General features: G+C 32.6%; 1 non-coding gene across 1 annotated transcript; it reads right to left on the bottom strand.

Moving 5' to 3' along the window:
- Positions 1-614: 614 nt before the first annotated feature.
- On the bottom strand, positions 615-755 carry LOC116524567. Its single transcript, XR_004257392.1, has one exon. It is a non-coding gene; the product is annotated as a U4 spliceosomal RNA (small nuclear RNA).
- Between the last annotated feature and the right edge of the window lie 10,641 nt (positions 756-11,396).

Raw genomic sequence — 11,396 nt, 5'->3', positions numbered from 1 at the left:
GTCATTATGGATTACTCCAACAGAGTTATGGAAATTACACAGAAAGGCATATGAAATTGAAGGATTGATTATACTCACAGGTCCTAGAGAGGAGGCACAGCATACCTAAAGGCACACACAAATGCAGGGAGGGAGAGAACAGAGTGAGGACCCATGGACCAGTACCTTTTTTTGAGGGCTGTGAATGGCATAGCTTGTGGCATGTGGAGCATTCTTGTCAGGGTGCGTTGAAAATAAATCAGTCAACATGAAAAGGAGGGAATGACTATAATAAGGAATTCCTTCTGAGGCTTTTCACTCTGTTATACATGTTGGGGACGGGCACCTAGAAAACCAGGTAAAAGTTTAAAATGAGCAGTGTGATGCCAGCACTTAGGGGAGCCAATGAAGCAATTGATAACACCCTTAAATTATGACACTTCTAGGAATAGAATTACTGAATCATAGGTGTATGCATATGTTCAAACTTAGCATATATTTCCAAATGGCTTTTCAAAGTTGTACCAATTTATGATTCAGCAAGCTATATATTAGAGCTATACAGAACATCCAGAAATAGATTCATTTATATATAGTGTTCTGATTTTTTTTAATTTTTTTTTTTTATAATTCAGTCTCCATAGAGACTGTCAAAAATTGCCAATGCTGACTATATTTCAAGTCATCATGGTGGAGTATTGGGAAAAGTTTTCAATTAGCAATAATCGCGCCTCGGATAAGCCTCATTGGCTACGATACTGCCACTGAGCAAAGCTTAGTGTTCTGATTTTTAACAAATGTGAAACAGAGGTAAAGTGTGGAAAAATATTTTCAATAATTGACACTGAATCAATTGGATATGCATAAGGAAATAAATGCATTGAGAACCTTCCCCCCCCCATCTTTCCCAAAACTTAATCCCACATGGGTTGCAAATATAAATATTAATGGTGGAAAAATAAGGATGTGGGGGGAAAGCATAGGAAAACAGCTTCATGACAACACAGTAAGCAAAGTTTTCTTAAAGCACAAAGGCAATACCTATGAAAAGTAAGAAATTAGACAATGATAAAATTAAGAAATTGTTCATCTAAGATGCATTAAAGTATACAGATAAAGCTAAAGAAATAGAAAAGTTATTTGTCATAAATATATCAGGAAAAAAAGACATGCATACCAAAAATACAAGAAGACATCCTACAATTTATTAATAACAACAAAGTAGAGACAAGTCAATTGAAAAGAAACTTAAATAGGTATTTCACAAAAGAGATATAAAATGGAAAATAAAAATATGAAAAGGTGCTCAACATTATTAGTCATAAAGAAAGTGTTTAGTAAAACCGCAATATGATACTACTATATGCAAAAATAGCTAAAATAAAAAGCAGTGAAAATACCAGGTAGCACAATAACATGGAAAGACTGGAAATGTATTTCTTACTTCTGTCTAATTATATTTCTGCTGATTTCCACTATAATTTCATTGACATAAATATTTATTATATGGCTCTCTTAGAGTCTGTCTTCATTCAAGTCCTATGAATGTGAGTGGTATAGTAATATTTCAAGCGCTCTACATAAGTTCATTAGATCAAATGTGAAAATTATGTTTTTGATTTTTCTAATTTTTCCACTGTATTTAAATTCTTGAACTGTCAATAAGCAAACACTAAAAAATGTGCTAAAAATCTCCTAATATAATTGTTGTCTTTTTGTTTCTTGTATTTATATCAGTTTTTGATTTATATATTTGATATTTGTTAAATATAAATTAAACCTTCATTTAAAAAATTATATAAAATGGCCGGGCATGGTGGCTCACGCCTGTAATCCCAGCACTTTGGAAGGCCGAGGCGGTTGGATCACGAGGTCAAGAGATCGAGACCATCCTAGTCAACATGGTGAAACCCCGTCTCTACTAAAAATACAAAACATTAGCTGCGCATGGTGGCGTGTGCCTGTAACCCCAGCTACTCAGGAGGCTGAGGCAGGAGAATTGCCTGAACCCAGGAGGCTGAGGTTGTGGTGAGCCGAGATCGCACCTGCACTCCAGGCTGGGTAACAAGAGCAAAACTCCGTCTAAAAAAAAAAAAAAAATTATATAATGACAGTTTTATCTCTAGTCATCCTTTATTTTGTCTGATAATACACTTTGGTTCCTTTTATTAGTATTATGCTTGTAATTTTTCTATATTTTGAATTTCAGCTTTTCTGATTATAGTTTACCTTTCACTTTTAAAGAGTATCATTTTAGCCTTTGCTAAAATAATGCTGTGTAACAAAAAAAAACATGAAAACTTAATGGCATTCAACATTTAGCATTTATTTATAACTTAGGCATCTGCTGGGAATTCTACTGACTGGGCTTGGCTACAAACTGCAGCTTCAACTTAGGTTATTTCATATATCTCTCAGGCCCTGAAACCATTGGTACCCAAAGAATGTTCTTCTCAAGAAATGGCAGAGGCAAAGAAACACACACTTTCTTAAGGTTTAGGCTATGAACAAACATACAGCTGAATTTTTAAAATGTGTTTTTATGCTCTTTGAGTGTAAAGTGGAGTATTTAACTAACTTATTGTAGAGTGTAAAGTGGATTATTTAACCAATTTGTTATACTTGTTGATGTATTTGAATTATTTTTACAATTGTTTTATGCTTTCTATTTTTCTTGCTGCCTTAGTCCATTTGTACTGCTGCAACTAAATACCAGAGTCTAAATCATTTATAAATAACTGACATTTTTTATTTTCTCATAATTCTGGAACCTGTGAAGTTCAAAATCAAGGCACTGGCTAGTTTGCTGTATTATGAGGGCCTTCTTGCTATGTATTTACATGGCAGAAAAGCACAAAGGAGCAAACCCACTCCCACAAACTTTTTTATAAGAGCCTTAATCTTACCCTTGAGGGCTCTACTGTAATGGCTCAATCGCTTCCCAAAGGCCCCACCACTTAATACTCAAACATTGGCCATTAAGTTTCAACACATAAATTTTTAAAGACACATTTAGTCCATGGTACTTGTCATATTTGTTATTTTGTGTGGGTTTTTTTCCTGTATTTATTTGCAATTGTCTTGTATTCAATTTTATATTTTGCCTATATTGAAAACTATATACTCTATTATTTTAGGTGGTTATATATGTTATTTTACTATATATCATTTATAAGATCTAAAGTTAACAAATATTCTGAAAAACTACACTCTAATTCCAAATATTTCTTTTTGATTTACATAACATACTAAGAAACATGTTTATGTATTTTTAGTTCTCTTTTTAAGCCATAACATACTATTTTTGTATGCAATAAATATTAGATCTACACACTCACCACTTTTTATTTATGTTTATCATTTTTACCTTGATATTTAATCTTATAACTTAGGTATTTTTAGACTTTACTTCAGTAAGATTGTTCTGTTGGTGGAAACTTCCTCAGTTTTTAACAAAATATGGTTTTATTTTGCTCACAATTTTAAAATTTATTTTTAGCTGGTTGTATATTCTAGTTTAATAGATATTTTTTAGCATGTTAAATATAATGTTTCGCTGTCATTCAGTTTCAATTCTTGCTCGATAAGTCACCTTAGAGGTTTTCTTTTTCTTTTTTTTTGAAATGGAGTCTCACTCTCTCATCAGGACTGCACTTGCTCTGTCATCTGGAGTGCAATGGCATGAACTCAGCTTGCTGCAATCTCTACTTCGCAGATTCGAGTGATTCTTGTGCCTTAGCCTCCTGAGTAGCTGGGATTAGAGGTGCATACCACCATGCCTCGCTATTCTTGTGTATTTTTAGTAGAAACAGAGTTTCACAATATTGACCTGGTCTCAAATTCCTGACCTTAAGTGACCCACCTGCCTCAGCCTCTCAAAGTGCTGGGATTACCAGGTGTGAGCCACTGTGTCTGGCCATCTTAGAGTTTTGCAACTGCTCCTAAAAAGGTATTCTACCCTTCTTTTCTACCTGCTTTTCAATTCTTTTCTTTCTACCTGGTGCTTTCTATTTATTATATCTAAAATGCTGATTACATATATTCTCTCCTCTTCTTTTCTAACTCATTACTTTTGTAGTAGATACTGAAGCAGACATTTTTGGAGTCTTGCACTACATCCCTTTGGCTAATCTGATGTCAGCTGAACTGTGGTTGTCAGTTGCTTGCACATTACCAGTGTCTGAAGAGTACACATAATAACAGCATCTCTCTGCTTTCTGCCTAGAAACTTTTTCCTAAGCTATGGAAGACTGCCCAGTTTATCCACAGCCACAGCCTATAACTACAGCGAAAACTGAAACTTCCAGGAACATACCTCGACTAAAGAAGTTGAGGATCTATTAATAACTTACCCAGGCTCTTTTGATTTTTGAGGTTCAGTTCTGAAGCACTTCTTACATGATCCCTTAAGGGATACACAGTGAGATTAAGTGCCTGTTGCCTACAATAATTTAATAATAAGTCAGAACTTTTGCACTATTATTCTCTATTATCATCATCAAGGTAAATAAACTAAACCTTAGTTATTGTTTTATATTCTACTTTCAAGGGAACCCAAACTAAAACATAGCTTCTTTTAAGCCTCCAGTTCTCTTATTCCCTTTAAAAATATGTTTTATTTCTTGCTTTTCTGGACTGCATCATCCATATATTTTTGGCAATCGGTTTTTCAGTTTACAAATTCTCTCTTCAGCTGCATCTACACTGCTGTCATATAAATTCACTGCTTTACTTTTAATTGCTCTTATTTTCAATTTTTAGGTGTACAATTTTTCTCCTTTTCAAATCTGCTTGATCTTAACTCTTTAAATGTGTTAAAATACACATTTTACATTTATTTTGTGCTCAATAACTCTGCTATTTTACATATATTTACGTTGATTCTGTTGGCTGTGTTTTCTGCTGGCTATTATGTTTGTTTTCTTATAGAAATTTTGATTTTTTTTTACCATAAGCTTTTGATTTGTCTTGGAATTGTATTTCTATGTTGTTATTTTCTGTGGAATTCTAGCTATAACACTTATCTGTAATCAAGGTGAATGTGAATGCCCTAAAATATTAGAAGTAAAAATTATAAGGCAAATATATCAAATCCTTGTTAGTACATTTATCTGCCTGTTTATGTATTGTTTTTGGTAATAAATGCTGTCCCAGTTTCTATTAATTACAATGATTTGTACCAAGAGGAAGAGTCTAAAATTATTTTAGTGACTATAAACTTTCTCAGCTCTCTAACCAAAAAGGAGTTTTTTCTAAGCTCAAAGTTTAAGCACACTTATATTCTCTGGTTATTTCTTAAAGTTCTCTTATTATTCACTAAAATATTCACTAATTTATATATTCTTTTATTCAGCTAGAATATATTAACTATCTTCCATGGATGTACGCTATTAAATATTGTAATTATAGAGAAAAGCACAGAGCTTCTATTATTAAGCATTCCAGAATATATTCAGAACATCAATTTTGGAATGTTCTATCCAAACACTGAAAAATCATAGCTTGTAATTTATACCTGTTTCATATATTCTTTGAAGTATTAGGGCATTCTATCTTATTTTTATATGTTTTTGACTCAGAATCTTACAGTATGAAACAATGTAAAAAGTACATTGTAAACTTCATGAGTGAGTTCTTAACAGTCACTCAAATTTATTTGCAATATAGTCCCAGCAGTCTGAAAAAGAATGATAATGCCCAAAAGTAAACTCTTGAATTAATACCCTGATATTGATTTGCTTTAACACTTTTGGTCTTCCATTTAAATCACTTATCTATTTATATATTCATTCAAGAGATATGCTTTTGATGATAAGACTAGATGCAGTTATTACAAATAAAAAAGAAAAGATCTTATGTAGAAACACTGTAAGATTATTTAGGGTTATAAGAATGTACACATACAACCATAAGACAAGGCAAAAAATAATATGTGGGGAAAAATATATGAGAGTGTAAGCTAAGTGTTAGGTGACTACAGATGCATAAAGGAGGGAAGACAAAATCCACTTTGGTAAGACCAGGAAAGTCACAGAGAAAATGACCTTTTATCTGGCTATTTGACAAAAAGACAAGCATTAGATTAGAAAAGACAACATAAATGACCACAGGAACAGGATTATCATATAGATTTAAGGAGCAGATTGGCAGCGAAGTTGAGTAAATATAACGGAATAATATGAGATGATATAGACAAGGTTCCCTCCCGTCAGAGAGCAAGAGCTGTCTGTAACTGTCACACTTGAGAAGAAAGATGGCAAGTAGTTAAGAATAAGGATTCTGGAGCCAGATCACATGTTTGAAACTCAGTTCAGTCATTAGCTCACTCTATGCCCTTAGGCAAAGAGCCTTCAGCTCTCTGTGCCTCAATTTCTTCCTAATATTAAGTATCTCATAATGTTGTGCTGAAAATTGAATGATTTAATATGTACCAACTGCTTAGAATAGTGCCTGGTATGCAGTAAGTGCTTAAGTGCAATGAATGTGATTTATTTGTATTTTACTAAGATTAAGAAGATAATATAGACCTCAGAATTTGTGAGCAAGTGAATATGTTCTGTGAGAAAATTGAATTTGAAAGAATGGATAGAATATTTCTTTTAACATAAGTAATTTTTCCAGTCCTAAATGATATAAGCAAATTCAAATTCACTTACACCTTGTGTTACTTTAAACATGATTTATATTACTAATACAATCGCATAAATATTTTTTAATTTCAAAACTTCAGAAAAAAATAGTAATGGAAATTTCCTAGATTCGGTGCAGAAATAATTCAACTTTTTTCCATTTTTTCTTTTCCAACTTTTTTCTACTTTGCTTTCTTTTTTCTAAAGGAAAGATTTTTCAGCATTTACAAAATATACTTAAGGTGAATTTCTTACCAGAAGCCAATACAAAAACTAAAAATAAATAAATAATAGCAGTATCAGTATTTATTAAAAGAAAAACCCAAACTAGATTTTATTTAATATTTTACTCTATTGAGCATATTTTACTATATTGAAATTGTATTTTACTATATTGAAACATATTTTACTATATTGAAATTGTATTCTCTATTGATATATTTTGCTATGGCTTAATAATTAAATAGATAATTTGAAACTGGATAGATGTTTAGAAGCATGTTAGCATTTGATACACATTGCCAATGAAGTTAGGTGCCATCTATTTTTAAGATAATATTTAAAATATAAAAACCATAATTTAATCACATCTTCTTAATATTGTGAATGAAAAATTTTATATAGATTATAGGAAATATCAATGTCTAATTTAATTTTACATTTGTTTTTCCATTTATCCTCCAAATTTTTTTCATATTTTTGAGATGCTATTTCTAAGAAAATCTTCTTTTACTTTTTACTACTCATAATCTTTATTCAACTGCTCCAGAATATGATTTTTTTTATGCACATAAAAATCTCATGTGTCCTTATATTTTTATACTGTAAATGGTGAGGTTTGAGAATCATTGCCTTTAATTACAGTAAGAATTTTATAAATATATGCAGTGAGTCACACAAGATAAAAATCAAGTAGCCATAATATATTTCTGGCTTCTGCTGTCTTTATTCCATCCTTTTAGTCCCATCAGCGATAAAAATCTGTCCAATATACCTAGTTCCTTTAATGCTTGTTCTCCTGTGTATGGGAAGCTCTTCGTGATCTTTCTTGTGCTCTCCAAGCCCACTATGGGCTATCTCAGGACCAGTCCCATTCCAATACTAATTTTGGTTTCTTTCTTCCTAATTAGGACTAGGCAGGCTTACCAAAACAACATATACTGCTTTAGAGGGCATGGGAACATCTTTAGAAGACATGAACACCTATGAGTTAAAGGTTGAGTCCAGCAGAATCTTCAGTTCACATTACAAACTCATTCCTTGAGTTTGTAACTCTTATCTCCCATCCAATTTATTTATTTTATTCTTTTTATCCCTATTTACCACCCCTTTATCATGTCACAGATAAACATTCCAATGCTGGATATGAAATTCTTTGTTGGAATTTAATTTTTGTTGTTTTTTTAAGAATGCTGAACATAGGCCCCCAATCTCTTCTGGCTTATAGGTTTTCTGCAGAAAGGTCCATTGTTAACCTGTAAAAGCTTCCTTTCTAGGGAGCTGCCCCTTCTTTCTAGCTGCCTTTAATATATTTTCTTTTATCTTGCCATTGGAGAATCGGATGACTATCTTAGGAATGGTTGTCTTGTATAGTAGCTCATAGGAACTCTTTGCAATTCCTGAATTTGAATTTAAATGATGGCCTTTCAAGTGAGGTGGGGGAAGTTAGCCTGCAGAATTTATCTAATTCTATCAAATTTATACACACAATTTAAACAAATGAATATTTTTGCCCATATTACCATTAAATATACAGCATTCTTTTGTTGGGACTAAGAAATGGGTTTTATAGCTAATGAGGCAAAATACAAAATTAAAATGTTCAATTATCTTATTCTAAATGTGCCTAAGAAGAAATAAATTGAAAATTCACAGAGATGGAGCCAGGAGATGATACTAACAATGAAATAAAAAATACCTGAACTTCTCTAAATAAAATTTTATCTTTTTTCATTTGGAGATGAAATTAGCATTGAAAATTAAGAGATAGTTTAGCTACATACTTCTATGTTGAGTCAATTATGTTAAGGATTAATATCTATCCTTAAAAGATATCTCAGTGAGAATGGGCCAGATTGTTTTGTAGTAACAAAAAATGAGCACTTATATGACAAACACACAAAAAATTATTTCTTGTCTATCATATTCATCACTCTTTGCATATTCTGTACCCTTAGTCTCTTTAGGTCAACTTTTCTCCATGTGGTGGCTCAGTATTCCAGGCTGCTTTGATCTAAGAGTAACTTCTCATTGATTTGTGCTACTGTTGTTGATGCTAGAAAAGAAACTTCTGGAGACCTGAGCCCTGGCAATTAAACCCTTCCACCTAGAAAAATTACGCATTATATTTGCTCTCACTCAAGCAAGACACTTGGTTAGGTCTAACTTCAAGAGCAACCAGGAAGTATAATATTTCCCTGTATTCCTATTAACACGTAAATAGACAGTAATTGTCCCACCACAGGATAGCTGGGTGTGTGTGTGTGTGTGTGTGTGTGTGTGTCTGTGTGTGTCTGTGTATGTGTGTGTGTGTGTGCTGAGAGAAAGAGAGAGACCCAAGATCTACATGACACACATACATAAACATAGGAGGTACATTTGACATTCACGCAGGAGATTTCACAGAGGAGCTATGGGAATTCCAAAGTCCTTTTCACTTATAGTTGTCTGTTCTTCTATGTGCATTTCTTTTTTTCTGTCTTATGAATTTCTTGGTAGTGCAGAACATGTCTTTCTTTGTTTCCTAAGTACTAGAACAGTCCTATCAGATTGCTCCTTAATTTCCAACAGCCATTGAGATTTATATTGCTTAAAACTTGAGATATATATTAAAGAATGAGCATCAGAGAAGGATTCAAAGAACAGGTTCTCCATCTGCATAGACAAGACTCTTTACTCTCTTAGGATAAGTTTAGATTTTTGTAAAAGAAGAAAAAAAGATTTTTTTTTCAGACTACCATGTTATGATATTATTTTCTTAATATCTGAAGTCTTTAATATTTAAAGTAACACTGGCAGATCACAAGATGTGGGCCTTTTTTATATGCTTGGATTTGCAAACAGTTTTCTGGTAATGTTTTTGGGAAACTTGTCTTCCACATTTAGGAGTCAAGTTCACAAGCAAAGTTAAAACAGTAAGACTCTGTATCTCTCATAAATTGTAAAACCTGTTCAGTAAAGGTTTGCTGGGTTTTGCTTCCTTTATGTCATAAAACCCTAATGCAGAACTCTCTGACTCTTTAAAGTCACAATGGACATAGAAAGTAGTAACAGGCATAATGAGTGAAATGAATAATGGTACTTATGTCTCAAAGTAACCAAGTTGGGTGCTGGAGCCATGGTAGGCTCTCCAAGGCAGCATTGAAGGGATCTATGTATTGATATATCTGTAATCAGGTTCAGAAGTTCTGTCCTGAACTATTAAGTCTTGAAAAAAGATAAAGACTGGTAGATTTGTCTGCTTTGTACTTAGCCAACCATTGGAAAATATGTATTGATTGCCCTCTGTGGTTCAATCACTGTGCTAGCCAGTAGGTACATACAGTGGAAATCAACACTGGCCATGTAGTTTTTGTCCATCAGACACGTTAAATTGAGTTTTAGGAAAAAGTGACATTGGGACTAAATCTATACTTGGAATTTATGTAGCCACCTCTTAAAAGTGAAATAACTTACTCAGTTTCCAGGTAATCACCAATTTTCAATGCAGGTCTGGGATATTTTGGGTTGGCAAATATTTGGACATTTTTTTGGTGCGATGCCCATTATTCTTAATTATTATTATTGTCTCCTGATGATAATAATTAAAGTCTCAAAGTGTACTTTGAGACTTTTCAAATAGAGAATTACTAAAGTTTAAAACAAAAATATTTCTTAAGCTGTCATGGTTTGCTCACAAATTATTAATTTACGGAAGTCTCGAATGTCTCATTTTATTTATATCTATTTTGTTTGGAGCCCTAAAAATAGTAGTATGTTGTATTTACTTCTTCATAATAATGCAACTGAAAATATAAAAATTAAATGGAAAGCACATGATTCTGTCTTTATTATTGGTTGATTATGTTGTTGCAGTAAAAAACCTTGGAATGGTCAGCCTTCCAAAAACAACTTTTCTTAAAGGATAAAAGGATGTTCTGACCTATACCCATTCCAAGTAATTGAAATAGACAACTCCAGCTTCATAAGGTATGCTGAAATTTTCTCAACTTTAATATTTAATTATATATAATAATCATTTTAGAAGCTTCTGAAAAATGTAGATCCTCAGTCTTTATCCTATAGATTCTGTTTTATAGGACAGCTATGAACCCAAAAACCAATATTTGTATAAGACCTCTAGATGATTATTATGGAAAGGATTCTGGGACTTAAATTTATGAATTGGTATCACAGAAAGAGAATAAGTTTAAGTTTTAGGCAAATTTGGATTTGAATTCAGCCTCTATCTAAAATACTATGTGTGTTACTTACACATTGCTATGTGATGAATAACTACAATTTACCAACATAAAAAATGCACATCTATTATTTCACAGAATATGTGGATCAGGAGTTGTCAGCACAGCTTAGCTAGATCCTTTCCTTATGTTTTCACAAGGTATTATCAAATCAAGGTGTTGACCCTCATTGAGTTGTCATTTGAAGACTCAAATGAGGAAGGGTCCACTTCCAAGATCCTTCAGTTTACTGACAGAAACTAAACTATGGGAAGGTCATATCAAAAGGAAAGAATTTCTTTTCAGGACTAAGATCTTTGTTTTTTTTTAATGTCTATTAGGCAGATGC

The sequence above is a fragment of the Sapajus apella genome, unplaced genomic scaffold, assembly GCF_009761245.1.
Source record: "Sapajus apella isolate SASKATOON/1434 unplaced genomic scaffold, GSC_monkey_1.0 scaffold45, whole genome shotgun sequence".
In the NCBI taxonomy this organism is placed as follows: Eukaryota; Metazoa; Chordata; class Mammalia; order Primates; family Cebidae; genus Sapajus; species Sapajus apella.
The sequence above is the reverse complement of the archived record's forward strand: the minus strand, read 5'-3'. Positions and strand labels throughout refer to the sequence as shown.